The sequence below is a fragment of the Macadamia integrifolia genome, unplaced genomic scaffold (genome assembly GCF_013358625.1).
Source record: "Macadamia integrifolia cultivar HAES 741 unplaced genomic scaffold, SCU_Mint_v3 scaffold86, whole genome shotgun sequence".
NCBI classification, from domain to species: domain Eukaryota; kingdom Viridiplantae; phylum Streptophyta; class Magnoliopsida; order Proteales; family Proteaceae; genus Macadamia; species Macadamia integrifolia.
Window position 1 is genome coordinate 695,673 of NW_024870559.1, and position 19,287 is coordinate 714,959.

The window sequence follows — 19,287 nt, forward strand, 5'->3', positions numbered from 1 at the left end:
ACGCGGTGGCACTATGCAATTGTACTATGTCATATAGGAGCATACGGTTTAGGATTATCATCTTCCTGTGCTACGACCTTCCCAACAGGGGTTGAGGTGTTGGGTTACCATTTCAGGGGAAGCAGTGGTCGCGGTTGTTGGGTCACTGTGGCGGTTAGACATACGCCCGGCTGGTCATTAGGACAGTCGGTAACCTCGGTGGTATATTCAAGAGGGCCAATCGTACTGCTTTTAAATTGTTGGAGTCCGCACCTTTATTTTCTGTCATTTACTTTTATGTTGAGAACCGGTGGTCGGCATGCTTTACGTTTCCGAGTACTCACGGTGGGCCTTCTCCGACAGCCCTATGGGCGTATCGTGGGATGGAGTTGGCGGCTCGTACCTGGAGTATACGCGCACTGTGGTTGTAGTAGCACTAAACTAAAGACTTAGTAATGTTGTTTAGGTGGATGTGATGAAAAATGAATTGCATAGCATATAGTACATATGATTGTGATTGTTGTGTGGACTGTTGTGTGATCCTCCTTTTCACTTACTGAGCTAGTAAGCTCATCCCACGTGTACACCTCTTTTAGATGATTTTACAGGTCACCGGCCTGAGGATTAAGGGTCGGACCCCACAGTAGAATTCCCCGAGGAGGATTGGTGGGTCCCCGAGGACTATGAGCACGACACGGATTGCACGTGCAAGGGTTGTGCTGTGGGATCACAGCAATGAATCCATACAGGATTACTTTTTGATTCTTTTGATGATCTCTTTTGTGTACTTGACATGTAAATTGTATTCTTTTTGTGTAAATATCATGCCTGCAGACCCACATGTACTTAACTATGTACTATAATTTGGGTATCAAGTATATTGGGGATATTTACAGGTAAATTAAGTCTTCTGCTAAACTGTTGAACATTTTCTTAGTGTGTGTATGCTGTGGTTGGATACTGTATCAGATGATCCTGGCAGGTTCGGATTAACCGGAGTTAACCCTGTCACCGGTCCGATTCTGTGTGAACGTGGTGTGACAACGGTGGTATCAGAGCGTGATGCTCTATTCACTCACATCATACCATTTAGACCCCATAGAATCTATAATAGGAAATGGGATTGGGTAAATGTAAAAGCTTTAAAGAGTTAAAAGCCAAAGAAAGAAAGTAATAATAAGGGTTGCATTTAGTTAACGCATTTCATGGCATGCATTAGAGAAGGATTATTTGGAATAAATGAAAAATTAGTTATTTGATTCCATAACCCATCGGGTATGTATTTAACAAAATTTCGGCAGCATAATGGCGCAAAACAAGATTTCTAAAAATTTTCACACACAAACACCTGATAGACAACATATACCTATATCACTGAGCATAAATAACCAATGACACCACAACTAAACTACGATAAGTTATCAAACATACAAAAAACTCGCACAAGCCACCATCAAAACTTATCACCCCACAAATAAGTCCAATTACAGATAAAGTACAAGGAATGAGAAAAGAAAGAAATATATAGTAAGATCAGCAACATGGAAACAAGTGAGAAGTTGGTGTAGACGGACGAGCTAAGTCCTCAAAGATCGTCATCGTCCAATACTATTACTCTGTTCCTCCGAGGTCTCGAGCTAACGTTGAGTCGACGGTCGTAGTAGTCAAACCTCGAGTTCACCAGCTGTACATCCCTCCAAAGTGGAGAAAAATCCACTGAAATGGCATTGGCCGTTGCATCCAAGTCCTCGCCCAATCTGAGGAAGGAACTCTCTAAGGTAGCCTGCCTCTCTAAGATGTTTTCCTCTCTCGAAGCACTCTCATCCAGTCTTCTTAGCAGCTGATCTTGCCCGTCTTTTAAGACCCTCATAGCAGACATCATGCCCTCAAAATCATATGCACCACTCTCAGGAGGTGGGGCTCTATGCTGTGGGCCTGCAGCTCTCGTGAAGCCAGGATCAGCACCTCTCGAGTCAAGAGGCTCCTCCTCGAGGATATCCTCATCCATAAAATCCTCCTTCTCGCACTAAGGAACATAATCCTCATCCTTCTCACTAGACTCCTCCTCCATGGGAACATCCTCCCTATGGGAATTCCTCCTATCCCTGCCTCTCTGAGCCCCTGCTCTTTGAGGTACATCCATGAGTGTGTGGAGATCCATCCTCAATAGGTTTCCCCTATCAAACTTATCTGCTGGAGTCTTCCCCTCCTCACCACACAGATCCACCCCAAAGAACTCAAAGATCCTGGTGAGGATCCTACCATAGGGAAACCCTCTGTCCTCGGGGTGTGAGGTATGGTGCTCCATAGTCTTGAGGATGACGTAAGGCAAGCATAAGTGCTCGGCACCTCCCTCTAAGGCCTTATAAATGCAGAAGGCTAAGTAGGCTGCCATGAAGCCTACGTGGTTCCGATGACCTCCTCTGGGGAGCAAATTGAACTGGACCAAATGGCCAAACACACGAACCTCTGGGTAAAATGACATCTCGGAATCCAGACGCTCCCTGCTGCCACAGATGGTCTCATAGATAAGGTCCTGTGTCTCCAAACTCAAGGACGGGCCCATGGGCTTACTCCTTGGAGGACTGTAGAAATGCTACCCAACTGAAGAAATACCCAAAATGCTAGCCAGGGTGTCCACAGTCAACTGAATGTCCACCCCCTTCACCATGCTGGTTATCGCATACTCTCCATACTGGAAAGAGACCTCCAAGTTGCAGTAGAATCTACGAACCAGTTGCTTATAGCATGGATGGTCTATGTGGAGGATAGACTGCCAACCCAGTGCGGTGAACCTCTCCTGAAGCTGAACCTTGTGGAAGTCGCCAACTACCACAGTCTTCTCTATCATCACAGACCTCTTCAGGAAGGCCTGCCAGTTGGTTGTTGCCTCTGAATAGCAGAAGAGTCCCTCATCGTAGTCGGAAGGGTCAATAGGGGCAGGTCCGGGTCGTCTTGTGCGAGGGGCTGGGGAACTAGTCCTTGCACTTTTCAGTTTGGAAGGGGTGGTCTTACACTGAGCGGAAGAGGATGCGGGTTCCTTGCCTTTGCGAGAAGACATCCTGGCAAGAAAAGAGGAGAAAGAATGATAAGTAAGGAAAAGTAATAACAAAGGAAATAATAGATGGGTGAGCAATAGGAGGAAGCCCCAAAACCCTATTCTCGTAAAAAAAATAGAAATGTGACAAAATGTGACAAGCGAGGAATGATAGAAAGTCTATGGATGAAATACATGGTAAGTGACAAAACAACAATTATGGCAAGACATAAATGTGACAAAAGGCATATAAAACATGGCAAGTGAGGAATGATAGAAAAACCCCAATTCTCAATGTGCAAGTTCAATCTAAGAAAAATGAAAAGTCTCAAAATAGAGTAAAGCTTGAAGCTTACATGTCTATGAATGAAATGCCATCGTTATACAATCTAGAATGTGCAAAGACATCTTCTAATTATGACATTGAGGTGCAAGGAATCCGCAAATATGAAGTGATGGACGGAGAATCAAAGAAACCAACACAAAAGAGATGAATTTTCATGGAAAGAGATGGGATTTCATGCATACACAACCTTCCATGATCTCTCCAACATTTTAAGTGCAAACCAAGCATAAGGAAACTCATTTGAGTCATTAGTTGGGGAGAAAATGGTAGAGATAGAAGAAAGCCCCAAATTAGAGAAAATTAGGGCACGGTTGGGTTTTCTCTCAAAAATTGAGAGGTAAATCCTAAAACTAGAAATAAATTACAAAGAAAACATCACATTTTCATGGAAACATTGTTCTATGGAAAGAAATACGGAAAAAAAAAATCAAGATTGAGGACTACACATGGTTTCTACCTCCAAAGTACACGTTCTAAGAAGAAAAAAAATGGGGAAGAGACTTACTTGGGAGTAGAGGAGTTGAATCTTCCCAAAACCCGTCGGATCGTTGAGTGAGATCACGAGTGGAAGCATCAAGGAACCCTCAAAAATCGCCTGAGAGAGAGAAAGGGGGAAGGAATGAGAGAAAAAGAGGAACAGGGGCTTAAAAGCCCTGTTCGTATTTCTGCTCGGGTCGGACTGACGGGCCAACCGGCTGGCCAACCTGCCCGCCGGTAGCAGCCCACTGGTTGGGAGAAAACTTGAAAAAAAAAAGAAGGTGGGGTATTATTATTATTATTATTATAATAATAATATACCTGGAAAAAAAAAAGGTGTGTGTGGCTAGCACCATATTGTCAAGTGGGACCATCGTACTACTTGTTGGAGCACTAGCACTCTATTTTCAGGATTAAGTTATGGCTAGTTGCAAAACATCATCCACTATAATACCCTGTGCGTTGGCATATGATTATGTGCCGATATAAATTCTAAGGTGCTTAACCAATGTGGTGTATGGTATGGTCCAGGTGCAAGGATACGATGGTACGTACTAGATTTGGAAGCAATGCACGAGGTACCTCACGTGGTCCTCATCCGATCGGTCGACCACCGAATCCTAGAAGGTCCCACTCTATGGGGCAAACCCCACTCCCACAACCTCCAGAAGCCTTTGGTCAGGGTGTGGCATAAGGGGACCCACCTGTGACTACACTTCTGGATCCTCCACCAGTCATCACTCCAGGTGATGTTGCTACCATAATTCAGCAGTCACAACAGGCTTTCCAGCAACAAATGCTTCAGCAACAGCAAGCATTTATGACTGCTATACAACAACAGTTAGACCTTTCTCAAATAGGTCAACCTCCCCGGATACTTACTCCACAGGACCAGCCTATAGGGTCTGGTACGGAACCACAAGTGGGAGGTACACCTCCAATTCCACCCTTCAACGTTCCTCCATATGTGGTGCCCCCTCCATACCCTTACTATTCGACGTATGCACCCAATTACCCGCCGATGAATAATACGTCAAGGGTAGTGGAGTCATTCAAGAGGAACTTGCCACCTGTATTCTCTAAGGTGGGAAGTGATCCTCTGGAGCCAGACTAGTGGATCCAAGAGCTGGAGAAGATATTTGAGGTGATTGAGTACACTGAGGCACATAAACTTATTTGTGCGGGGTTGTAATTCAAGAAGGAGGCCAACTCTTGGTGGCAAGCCTCTAAGCCCATATTGTTGGCCGCACATCCGGAACCCACCTGGGAACAGTTCAAGGAGTTGTTCTTGGCCAATCATTACCCACGTAGCTTCAGGGAGCGTAAGGAGACAGAATTTATGGCCTTAACTTAAGGGAGTAAGACTATCCTTGAGTATCAATAGAAGTTTGAGAGCTTGTTCCATTTTGCCCCTAGGCATATGAGGACAGTTGAAGAAAAGGCTTCAAGATTTCTGAAGGGCCTAAAGGCATCCATTGGGTCTGTACTTGAGGTCTTAGACTTGACAGACTATGGCCAGATTGTGCAGAAGGCCAAGACCATGGAAGGTAAGCAGAAGGGAGAACAGTCCTTCACACCTGGATTGTGGAAGAGGTGAAATCCATTTCCGGACATGGGCAACTCCTCCAAGGTATATCATGGATCGTATAGTTCTGGGCCTACATATAGACAACCCTATAGGCCAACTGGCTACCCTCCTCGACCAGTTGGTGGTTCGGGCTCTACATCTTTTCGCCCGAACACTAGTACGGTGCCTACAGGCCTAAGGCTGCCCCGACCTCCATCTACAGCTGGTCAAGTGCAGAGGGGCCCCGCCCCAGTTTCGGCATCATAGATCCGTTGCTTTAATTGCCATTCCTATGGGCACTATGCTAAAGATTGTCGGGTCAAACCGGCCTTACCCTCCAGTCAGCCCTCTACATACCAACCTCCCTTAACTCGGGAAAATCAATCGCAGGGAAGAATGTATGCCCTATCAGCTAAGGAAGCTGAGGCCAACACAGAGGTGGTAGCAGGTACATTTTAAATTTAAGAATTTCCTTATGTTAAATATTGATGACCTGTTGTACTTATATGCATTGTTACACTAGGTGTCCTACCTATATCGGGCATACCAACCTATGTCTTATTTGATTCAGGAGCTACACATTCATTCATAACTAAGAGATTTACTGAGAAACTGGGTATCTCACCTAGGACACTAGATCATGGGATGATTGTTAGTATGCCTACCGGTAAAGTTACACAGTTGAAGGAGGTGTATGGGTCGTGCCCAGTGGAAACCAGTGGGAAGAAATTGGATGCACAACTTATTAATTCAACATGCAGAATTTTGATGTTATACTAGGCATGGATTGGTTGTCGACCCATCGAGCTAATGTGATGTGTGCTGAAAAATTAATCAGGGTGACAGATGAGGAAGGAAAGGAATTGGTATACCGAGCAGATAAAATGAAACGGGCTAGAAAGGTCCTCGTCTCTGCCCTTCAAGCGGTAAAGTTGTTGGAGAGTGGAGGTCAAGGCTACTTAGCATCGGTACTTGATATTGATGCAAGGGTTACACCTCTAGAAGAGGTAAAGGTGGTTAAAGAGTTTCCCGACGTCTTTCCAGATGATCTGATGCATTTACCGCCTGATAGAGAGTTGGAGTTTGCCATAGACTTGGTTCCTAGAGCAGCTCCAGTGTCTAAAGCCCCATACAGGATGGCACTAGCCGAACTGAAGGAGTTGCAGATGTAGTTGCAAGAATTGTTGGATAAGGGGTTTTATTAGCCCAAGTGTTTCACCTTGGGGTGCCCCAGTATTGTTTGTCAAGAAGAAGGATGGCAACTTGCGTATGTGCATTGATTACCGGGAATTGAATAAGCTAACCATTAAGAACCTATACCCATTGCCACGCATTGATGATTTGTTTGACCAACTCCAGGGTGCAAGGGTATTTTCAAAGATAGACCTTAGATCAGGCTATTATCAGCTCAAGATAAAGAGCAGCGACATACCCAAGACAGCATTCAGGACTTGGTATGGTCACTATGAGTTCCTTGTGTTATCTTTTGGGTTAACCAACGCACCGGTAGCGTTTATGGATTTAATGAATCGAGTATTTCACGATGTCCTCGACAAATGGGTAATTATTTTTATTGATGATATCTTGATCTACTCTAAGACAGAAGAGGAGCACACTCAACATTTGAGAATGGTGTTATAGAGGTTGAGGGAACAACAATTGTATACCAAATACAGTAAATGTGAATTTTGGCTTGAGCAAGTTGGATTCCTGGGGCACGTAGTGTCTGAGGCCGGAATCGAGGTGGATCCTGATAAGGTGAAAGCAGTAGTAGAGTGGGAAAGCCCTAAGAACGTTACTGAAATTAGAAGTTTCTTGGGTTTGGCTGGATAATACCGGCGCTTTATTGAGAATTTTGCTCGGATTTCAGCACCAATGACTAAGTTAACCAAAAAGAGTGTGAAATTTGACTGGGTAGAGGAATGTGAGAAGAGTTTTCAGGAATTGAAGAAAAGATTGGTGTCGGCCCCTATGCTGACCATCCCCGAAGGCACAGGTGGAATGACAGTCTATACTAACGCTTCTAAGGTGGGGTTGGGTTGTGTTCTCATGCAACGCGGAAGGGTGATAGCGTATGCATCTCGACAACTAAAGGAATATGAGAAGAACTACCCCACTCATGACTTGGAACTAGCCGCAGTCATTTTTTCCCTAAAGATTTGGCGACATTATTTGTATGGGGAGAAGTGCAAGATATACAGTGATCACAAAAGCCTTAAGTACTTTTTCACCCAGAAAGGTTTGAACATGAGGCAGAGGAGATGGCTTGAGCTTATGAAGGATTATGACTGTGACATTCAGTATCATCCTGGCAAGGCTAATGTAGTGGCAGATGCGTTGAGTCAGAAGGCATAGACTGTGTCACTCTCATACTTAGCAGTCAACCCACCACTCGTGCAAGAAGCGACGCTAATGGATGAAACCCTCTTATATGAAGGAGCAACCTTGGAGCTTGAACATCAACTAGAAAACCTTAAATGGTTGACTGTATCACTGGCGGCTCTACAGGTGCATCCGTCTATTAGGCAAGAGGTGATAATGAAACAACCTTTGGATCTTGAATTACAGCGGATCAGAGTTAAGATTCCAGATCAAACAATGAACGACCCTGATTTTGTTTTAGCCAGTGATGGGGCATTGATGTTTCGAGGCAGATTGTGTGTGCCTGATGATTTGGATGTACAAGACAAGATAATGCGGGAAGCACACAGCTCTGAGTACTCACTCCACCCAGGAAGTACAAAGAGGTATAAAGACCTTAAACAAAATTACTGGTGGCCAAGCATGAGAATCACGATAGCCCTGCATGTGGCGACTTGTCTTACATGCCAGAAAGTAAAATCTGAGAGGCATCAACCTTATGGTACTCTTCAACCACTCCCAGTACCAGACTGGAAATGGGATAGGATTACAATGGACTTTGTCACCGGACTACCATGTACACCTAAGGGGATGGACGCGATATGGGTGATCATTGATCGACTTACTAAGACTGCTCATTTCATTCCCATCAAGACCAAGTTCTCTATGGCCAAATTAGCACAACTTTATATGGATAACATAGTGCGCTTGCATGGAGTGCCAGTGAGCATTGTATCAGATAGGGACCCAAGGTTCACTTCCAGATTTTGGAAAAGCTTCCAGCATGCCTTGGGATCACAATTGAATCTGAGTACCGCCTTCCACCCACAGACTGATGGTCAGTCGGAGCGAACCATACAGATATTAGAATACATGCTCAGGGCATGTGCAATGGAAATGTGTGGTAGTTGGGAAGAATATATACCCCTTATGGAGTTTGCTTATAACAACAGTTACCAAGCTACAATTGGGATGGCTCCATATGAGGCATTATATGGTAGGAAGTGTAGAACTCCTCTGTATTGGAATGAGGTAGGCGAACGCCGAATATTAGGACTTGAAATGATACAGATGACTTGTGACAAGGTCGATGTTATTCGAAAGCGGATTAAAACAGCTCAGTCTCGTCAAAAGAGCTATGCGGACAACCGCAGGAAAGGCATTGAATTTCAGCCAGGAGAAAAGGTGTTTCTCAAGATCTCTCCTACTAAAGGGTTGCAAAGATTTCATAGAAAGGGGAAGTTGAGCCCGAGATACATGGGCCCATTTGAGATCTTAGCTCGGGTTGGCTCAGTAGCCTACATGCTTGCTCTGCCACCTTCACTAGGGAATGTTCATAACGTATTTCATATATCCATGTTAAAGCGATACGTTCATGACCCATCTCATGTTTTACCCGTGGAACCAGAATATCTAGAAGCGGATATGACCTATACAGAGCAGCCAACTGAAATCTTGGACCGAAAGGTGAAAACCCTTCGCAACCGCTCCATTTCCTTCGTAAAGGTGCGATGGGCTAATCATTCACTTGAAGAAGCTTCTTGGGAGAAAGAGGATGAAATCCAAGCCAAGTACCCTCATCTTTTCGAACAACCAGATACGCCAATTTCGAGGATGAAATTTTCAAAAAGGGGGGGTAAATGTGATACCCTACTTTTTAAACCCGGTCTAATTACATGGTTGACTCGGTTTAACTATGCAGGACCCGAACATGCACATATCATAAAGCTATGTACGGATAAAGCTGGTATGTAGCCGTATCCTAAAGCGCATTCGTATAATATATCTTGTGTCGAGAGTGAGATTCATGCTGAGAGTCAAATTCCACCAAAATCCCACTTGTTGGCCAATTTTTGGCCCTTAGGTGGGCGCATTCGTCCACCTGAGTGACCCACCCATGTGGTTACTTAGTTGTTGTAGAAAGTATAAATAGCATTTATGAGTTTTCCATTTTCTCATTTATGACATTCGGGTGTTTGGTGAAAAGAGTAAAAAGGAGAGAGAAAAGGAGGGAGAAAAGAGAACGAAGAGGAAGAAAGGGGAGGAAGAGGAAGAAGGGATGGATTTAAGCGGCACCAAGGCTTGATCTTCCCATTTCGATGCCAGAAGAGTGATCCCCAACACGAGATCTACGTTTAGAGGTGAGCGAAGGCTATATTCCCTAAACTTTCACCATACCCAAGTAAAACCCTTGATTTGGGTAGTGTTTCTTGAGGTCTTGTAAATCCCCCTTGAGATGATGAATCTAAGGTTTAATAGATGGTCTATGTGTTGATTTTGAAGGATTTGAAGAAGTGGTTACAAGGTTAGAGAAGCATTGGTGATTTGAAGTGATTTTGGGGTTTTTGAACGAGTTCTTGAGCAAAGAAGGTAAGATGGCTTCCATTCCTTAAATCTAACCCAGATCTAGGTTAGAATCATCTTATGAGACCTTGAATGTGTGGAAAATGGATTTACAAAAACCCCATTTTATTCCCCAAAGGTTGCGGAAGGTTTCGGGGAAAATGGCATTTTTTCGCCAAGACCGGTGGGCCAAGACCGGTGGGCCAAATGGCTCGCCTGAGGGCATCCACCTGAGAGGACAGGCTCTCAGGGCCGACCGGCTGGCCCCTACCAGTGGGCCGACCTGCCCACCTATCATGACCGGTGGGTCGACCCGCCCACCTGTGAAGACCGGTGGGCTGTGACAGGTGGGTTGTTCGACCCACTCGAGAGGCTCCCAATGTGATTTTTACGTCCGAATGGACCCAAAACGGACGTGCAACCTTATTTTAGGCTTCTAAACATGATTTGGTCATCAAATCTTGTTAGTTTTGACCCCAAAGTGGTGAAATGCTAACCCCATTCACTCATGATAGGTTCACCAAAACTTACGCTTCTCACATCGGATCTCACCCGTACCGGGCGTGAGTGTCTTTGTACACTACAGGTAAGTGGGGAGAGGACATTTGGCCTTATTTTAAGGCTTGTTTGGCATTCATTAAATTGTATTTAGTCTAGCCATGTCATCATGCAAATTATATGTAGCTTAGCCATCCTCATATTATTATGACATGTGTATTGTGTTTATTTTTTCAATGTCAAATGATGATGTGATTATATGATGAATGATAACATCATTGTGCATAATACATTAATAGACTAGATGCCGTAGTCAACTTGAAAATGAGTGCATTGGTGGCCCGTGGAATCGAACGCGGTGGCACTATGCAATCGTACTATGTCATATAAGAGCATGCGGTTTAGGATTATCATCTTCCCATGCTACGACCCTTCACAACAGGGGTTTAGGTGTTGGGTTATCATTTGGGGGGAAGCAGTTGTAATACCCCGCTTCTTAAACCTGGTCTGATTTCGCGGTTGAACCGGTTTAACCATGCAGGAACTGAGCCAGAGGAAATTAGAGCGGGTTCCTTATGGGCTATGATGGCTCGGGTGACCTTAAACATCGGCTGACCCAACAAGTTCGAGCCAGTGCCAGAAGAGACGGGAGTGCCCAAGCCGTGTACATGCACCTACCATAAGGCTATGTACGGATAAAGCAGGTATTGTAGCCGTATTTTAAGGTATATACGTATGCTACATCGTATGCCGGGGGTGGGGTTCGCGCCAAGGCCGAACCCGGTCAAAATCCTAAGTTTGGCCCTCAGGTGGGTAGGACAGGTGGGTGCACCCACCCACCTGAGTGACCCATCCATGTGCACTATTCACTTAATTAGGAATTATATATATAGCTTTATGTTTTCTTTTCTTTCCATTTATGTCACCCGTACGTTGGTGAGAATAGTAAAGAGGAGAGAGAAAAGAAAGGGAAGAAGAAGGGAAGAGAAGGAAGAGGAAGAAAAGAGGGATTTCAGCGGCGCCAAAGCTTGATCTTCCCATTCCGGCGCCGGGAGAGTGATCTTCAACTCTAGATCTACAGTTAGAGGTAAGCAAAGTTGGGTTTTGTGAACATTCACCATACCCAAGCTTTAAACCCTTGATTCGAGTATGGTTTCTTGAGATCTTGTAAATCCCCTTTGAAATGATGAATCTAAGGTTTAATAGATGATTTATGTGTTGATCTTGAAGGGTTTGAAGAGATATTGACAAGGTGGAAGAAGCATTGTGGGTTTGAAGTGATTTGGAGGGTTTGAGGTTGTTCTTGAGCAAAGAAGGTAAGATGGTTTCCCATCACTTGAATCTAACCTAGATCTAGGTTAGAACCATCCTATAGGACCTTAAGGTGTGAAGAATGGGTGGGGAAAAACCCCATTTGAATCCCTAAAGAATGGAGAAAGCTGGGAAGAAATAGGGGGTTTCCCACCAAGACCGGTGGGTACAACCGGTGGGCCCCTACCCGCCTGTGGGTACCCTCCTGAGAAGGCAGGGGGCCTTCGGGCCCAACCGGCGAGCCCTACCGACGGGCCCCTACCCGCCGGTCCTAGCAGGGGCCCCTGGCCCAACCGGCGGGTACAACCGGCGGGCCATACCGGCGGGCCCCTACCCGTCGGTCCCAACCGGTGGGTAGGACCGGTGGGCCAGACTGCCCACCTGTCTGACCCACCCGTGTGGCCCCGAAGGTGATCCTTATGTCCGATCGAACCCAAATCGGACGTGTGACCTTCTTTTAACGTTCTAAACATGATTTTATCATCGGATCGTGTTAATTTTGATCCTAAAATGGTGAAGTACTAACCTCGCTCAATTATGTTAGGTTCACCAAATCTTACCCGATTCGCACCGGATCTCACCCGTACCGAACGGGAATCCTCGTACGCTACAGGTAAGTGGGGAGAGGATGTTTGGCCTTGTTTCAAGGCATTTGTGTGGCATTCATTTAATTATATCTAGTCTAGTCATGCCATCATGAATATGCTATGTAGTTTAGTCATTTCTCACCTTGTTATGCATATGTGCTATGTTTACTTTCTAAATGACAATTGAATGAGATGTTTATATGTTGAATGTGGACATCATTGTGCATGATACATTGATAGACTAGATGCCGTAGTCGGCTTGGAAACGAATGCATTGGTGGCCCGTGGAATGGGACACGGAGGCACTATGCAATCGTACTATTGTCATATAGGAGCATGCGGTATTAGGATTCTCACCATCCCGTGCTACGACCCTTCCCAATAGGGGTTAAGGTGTTGGGTTATCATTTGGGGGGAAGCAGTGGTCGCGGTCGTCGGGTCACTGTGGCGGTTAGACATAACGCCCGGCGGGTCATGTAGGATAGCCGGTAACCCCGGTGGTACATTCAAGAGGGCCAATCGTACTGCTTTTAAATTGCTGGAGTCAGCACCTTTATTTTCAGTCATTTACATTTCTATTGAGAGCCGGTGGACGGCATTGTCTTTACTTTTCTGAGTACTCACGGTGGGCCTTCTCCGACAGCCCTATGGGCGTATCGCGGGAGGGAGTTCGCGGCTCGTACCCGGAGTATACGCGCACTGTGGTTGTAGTAGCACTAAAACCAACGACTTAGTAATGTTGCTTAGGTGGATGTGATTTAAAATGTATAGCATGGCATGTAGTGCATATGATGTGTTGTGATGTGTGGACTGCTGTGTGGTCCATCTTTCTACTTACTGAGCTAGTGAGCTCATCCCACGTGTACACCCCTTTTTAGATGATTTTACAGGTCATACATCTGAGGAGCATGGGGTGGGTCCCACAGTCGAGTTTCCTGAAGAGGACTGGTGGACCCCTGAGGAGTTAGAGCACGGCGCTGACTGCTCGTGCGAGAGCTGTGCTGCGGGACAGCAGTTCTGAGGCCGAGCTGAGCTCCACCTTTGAGGCCGTGCTGAGCTCCACTTCTGAGGCCGAGTTGAGCTCTTCTATGTGATGCCGAGCTGGGCTCACTCCTTGATGCCGAGCTGAGCTCTAGCCTTGATACCGAGCCGAGCTGTGTACTCTGATTGTTTTGGTGGATTTCCTTATGTACTTGATATTTGAATTTTATTCTTTTTGTGTATATATCATGCCTTTGGGCCCAAATGTATATAATTATTGTATCACTATCCGGGTATCAAGTATTATGGGATTATTCACAGGTAAAACTTTGTCTTCCGCTAATCTGATGAGTTTATATTAGTTGTGTGTATGCTGTGGTGGAATACAGTATCTGATGATCCTGGCAGGTTTGGGTTAACCGGTGTTAACTCGGTCACTGGCCCGGTTCAGTGTGAACGAGGTGTGACAGCAGTGGTCGCGGTTTTTGGATCACTGTGGCGGTTAGACATACGCCCGGCTGGTCATTAGGAGAGTCAACAACCTCGGTGGTATATTCAAGAGGGCCGATCGTACTGCTTTTAAATTGCTGAAGTCAACACCTTTATTTTCTATCATTTACTTTTATGTTGAGAGCCGGTGGTCGACATGCTTTACTTTTTTGAGTACTCACGGTGGGCCTTCTCCGACAGCCCTATGGGCGTATCGCGGGATGGAGTTCGCAGCTCGTACTCGGAGTATACGTGCACTGTGGTTGTAGTAGCACTAAACCAAAGACTTAGTAATGTTGTTTAGGTGGATGTGATGAAAAATGAATTGCATAGCATATAGTGCATATGGTTGTGATTGTTGTGTGGACTGTTGTGTGGTCCTCCTTTTCACTTACTGAGCTAGTGAGTTCATCCCATGTGTACACCTCTTTTAGATGATTTTACAGGTCACCAGCTTGAGGATCAAGGGTCGGGCCCCACAGTGGAATTCCCCGAGGAGGATTGGTGGGTCCCCGAGGACTATGGGCACGGCACGAATTGCACGTGCGAGGGTTGTGCTGTGGGACCACAGCAATGAGTCCATACATGATTAATTTTTGATTCTTTTGATGATCTCTTTTGTGTACTTGATATATAAATTGTATTCTTTTTGTGTAAATATCATGCCTGCGGGCCCACATGTACTTAACTATGTACTACAATTTGGGTATCAAGTATATTGGGGATATTTACAGGTAAATTAAGTCTTCCGCTAAACTGTTGAACATTTTCTTAGTTGTGTGTACGCTGTGGTTGGATACTGTATCAGATGATCCTGGCAGGTTCGGGTTAACCGGAGTTAACCCTGTCACCTGTCCGGTTCTGTGTGAACGGGGTGTGACACTTATACCCTTGATGTCAGCTATGGTCCGACCTAGGGCTTCCTTATTGTCTTTTAACACTTTAAGCAATTCTTCTTCCTAGCTAGAAGTCAAATCTGAAGAAATTATTACTAGAAGAGTCTGGTCAGGCCCTAGAAAAGTATACCTCAAATTAGATGGCAACTCCTTAAGACCTAGTTTCGGGGGTTCAACTATGGAAGGTTTGGGAATGGAATTGGAAAGGGGTCCTAAGGGCTCCACAGGTGTGTAAATACTCAAGACTTCAGAAAAGAAATTTTCACTATCATCATCCAACTCATCCATACACTCTTGGAATTCTGATTCAAAATCAATATCAAAGTTGATAGTTAAGTCATCAGAAAAATCTAGAAAATCCTCAAGCATATTGATCTCTTCTTCCATATGTGGTTGCTTGCCTATCCTAAACATGTTAAACTCAACAGTTTGGTTGCCAAAAGATAACCTTAGGAATCCATTATGGCAATTGATTAATGCATTACTGGTAGCTAAGAATGGTCTTCCTAAAATTATTGGGATCTCATCCTTAGTTGAGAAGGGCTTGGTATCTAACACAATGAAATCAAGAGGGAAAATAAATTCCCCCACCTTAAGTAAGACATCTTCAACCATCCCTTTAGGAATCTTAACAGACCTATCTGCCAACTGAAGAGTGGTTCTAGTGGCTTTCAATTCTCCCAATCCTAGTTACTTATACACACGGTAAGGTAAAAGATTCACATTTGCGCCAAGGTCAAGCAAGGCATGCTCAATGTAGGTATTGCCTATGACACAAGCTATGGTAGGGCTCCCTAGATCCTTATACTTGGCAGTTATAGGCTGAGTAATTATGGAACTAATGTTACCTGCCAAGAATGCCTTTTTGGGCACACAAGTGATACGTTTGTGAGTACACAAATCTTTTAGGACCTTTGCATAGGCGGAAATCTGGGATATGACATCCAAAAGAGGGATGTTCACTTCTACTTTCTTAAAGACTTCTAAAATCTTGTCCATAGAAGCAGTCTTCTTTTTATTTACCAAGCGATTAGGAAAGGGGACAAGGGGAACATAAGAACTGTTAGGGATTTACCCTTTTTCAGAAGAATCATTTTTATATTTCTCAACCAAATCATCTTTAGTTTCAGAAGAATCTTTAGGTTCATCAGATGAACTTGGAACAAGAAGCACACTTGTGTCCTCAATAAAAGGAGAGTTAACAGGAGTAATAGATGGGAAAGATTTAGGAACACTCTGTTGGTACTCTCTACCACTTCTAAGGGCATAAACAAAAGTACATTGGTTGGAGGGCCATCGTTGGGTATGACCTTGTACTATATTCAATGATGCATTAGTGGGTGCTTGTGAACTAACAAGTTGATGCCTAGGGTTAGGCTCTAGTTGACTGGGCAATGTTCCTTTCTCCCTCTTTAGCAGAATTGAGACAACTTGGGAGAGTTCTCTCGAAAGATTTTGATGGTTTGTCATAAGGAGGGCCATATTCTTTTCCAAATCACTTACTCCACTTGCCTCTAACCTAGGAGGTTACTGATAAGATGATAGGAGAGGGGGCCTAGGGAAACTAGCTTGAGGTCCTACATTTGGCCTAGGAAAAGTATTTTGGGGTAAAAGGTTATTGTGCAAAGGGAGGCCTTTGGGGTCCAGGTTGACTTTGATTATGGAAATTGGAAGGTCTTGCTTGGTTGCCCTAGTTCCAGGAGAAATTTGGGTGATTTTTCCATCTTGGATTGTAAGTGTTTATCTATGGATTATTCTTATATAAGGCATTCACACTTTCATTGGAAGTGCCCCAGAGGTGTTGGGGCATTCTTCCATAACATGTCCAGGGACTGGCACCAATGGCACATTTTAACCAAATTGACCGATGATGGCTCTCTAGGAACAATAGCCTCAATCATTTTGATTAGGATATCCAGGTGGGCTTCTTTGGCTACTAATCCATCCACAAAATATCCTTTTCCTCCTATGATTCTTTCACTCTCTTGGGTTGACTCCCACTCACGGGTTTTGTCAGATGAGTCAAGTACGAATTCCCATGCCTTTCTTTCATCTATAAAGGATGTGAATCCCCCGGGGCACATAGACTCTATCATTTGTTTAGTTGGGTAATCAATACCTTCATAAATTATTTGATATAAATGCCATAAGTCTAGGCCGTGGTGAGGGCATTAGTGGAGTAGATCCTTGAATCTCTCCATAAGTTTGGAAAAGGACTCACTAGGCTTTTGCCTAAACTGAAGGATATCACTTCTAAGCTTATTGGTTTTGTGAGTTGGGAAAAAATTCTTAAGGAAGACAACTGTGAACTGTTCCCATAAGGTTATGGAATTTGTGGGTAACCCATACAATCACTTCTTAGCTTGGTCTTTTAATGCAAACGTGATGAACTTAAGCTTAATAGCATCATTAGAAAGCTGTTGGATCTTAATTAAAACACATACCTCTTCAAATTTCCTTAGAGATAGGTATGCATCCTTAACGGTCAGCCCATGAAAGTGGGGCAACATAGTGATGTACTTAGATTTGAGCTCAAAATTATTGCATTGGGCTTGTGGTAGAACTATACAGTAAGGTTGGGCTATTTTAGTAGGGTAGAACCTATCTTTCAGAGATTTAGGTGGAGGATTTTGTTGTTGTTGTTGGTCTAGGTCTCCCATAATGAAAGGTTTTGGTGAGATTATAGGTATAGGGTCACTACTTGTTGGATCTCTTCTTTCTAACCGATTCTTAGTATTACGTATCCACCTAGCACTCATACAACCGAAAACTACCCACAACTAGAATAAGACAAACCACAAACACAAAAGAAAAAAAAAATTGATTTTTTTTGTGTGAGCTTACCGGTAGGGATCCGGGGTTACTCAATTTAATTCCTGAGGTACTGCTATAGGGCGAAACCTGTCTTTATCATACTATGAGGCTTGGTGACCTCCACCGATACAACTATTATTGTAAGTTTTTCTTCTCAAGAATTCAATAGAAGAAAAGGAAAAAGAAAACAAAGCAAACATAACACTCTGATTTACCAAAAGAAAGCGAAAAATAACATGGAACTATCTCCCCAGCAACGACGCCAAAAACTTGTTTGAGATTTAAAAGTAACTGCAAGCGTACGGATCAATGTAGCTAACGGGTCGAACATAAGGAGAGCAGCCAATTTATTTTAGGCTTCTTCTAGTAATGCGAAAGTGCATAGATTAATGATTGTGATCTAATTCTAACTACCGCCCTAAAACACATGCATCTAAAAATGTCCTAACCAACACATCTAGGGAAATTGGAATTGAAATTACAATAAAAATTGAACGACCTAACCCTTCACATTTAATAACCTTAACCATTCGTCATCTAGGAATTTATATACTTAAACCATGCAATTAAAAAGAAAATAACTGAAAGTAAAAGTGTTAAAATAAAAAGTGCTGGAAAGTAAATAAATAAAATAAAAGGGGGGAAAAGCTAGAGAGAGAGCCACACAAGTAGGTATCTCTACTTAGCCCGAGGGATGCACCATAAATAATATGAGCTTCCCTACTTGACCAGAAAGTACTCTTACAAGGGTTTTTCTACTTGGCAGGAGAATGGATGCAATATAAATATTCAAAATAAAAGGATGGTTCCATGGCTAGAGAGGGACAAAGCCAATGCATAATTTAGCCATGAACCTTGGGGGAAAGGGAGAGCACTAATGTAAAAGCTGAAATTTAAATCCTAAATTAAGAATGATGGGTAGCAAGAAGAGAGAATGAGAGGTGGTGAGAAGACTACTGTAGAAGCCTACTTACTTGAACTTCAATACTTGAAGAGATTTGAAGTACTACCAGTACTAAAAACCATATCTGGAATAAACCAAATCTGAAATTGCTAGTACTAGAGAAGATAAATCTGAAAGAGAAACTTGAACTTGAAAGGAGATGCTTCACAACTTGTTCTTGTCACCTAGAAATAAACCTAAAACTAGAACTTGAAAATTACAACTTCAATTGCATAAAACATAAAATTAAAAGACTAAATCAAAGACAAAAGTGCTTGCATTCATTAAATAAAAGAGGATTACAAAAGTGTTTAATAGCAAAAAAAAAAAAAAAAACTAGAACTAGAACTAAATGGGAAGGAAGAGAGAGAGCAACTAAAAAAACCATAAGAAGAGAAGTACAGAGGAAGAGAGTGACAACCCTTTAGGGTTTAGTGGACTCCTTTTTATAAGGAATAGGGGAGAGAGAAGGACATCCAAGGGTTTGGTGGAATCTCAATTGGTAGGTGAGATTTTTTTTAAATCCAAAATGATGATGTGGAAAATAGGAGAATAAATAGAAAAAGGAAAGAAAATATGGGAGAGAAGAGAGAAAAGGGAGAAAATGGGTGAGAGCCCCAAGTTTTTGGTTTCTAAAAAGTAGGATATTTTTAGATTC

At 43.6% G+C, this 19,287-nt stretch overlaps 1 non-coding gene across 1 annotated transcript; it reads left to right on the forward strand.

Annotated features, from left to right (window-relative positions):
• Positions 1 to 17,026: 17,026 nt before the first annotated feature.
• On the forward strand, positions 17,027 to 17,133 carry LOC122070238. The gene has a single exon (XR_006137707.1). It is a non-coding gene; the product is annotated as a small nucleolar RNA R71 (small nucleolar RNA).
• Positions 17,134 to 19,287: the final 2,154 nt, after the last annotated feature.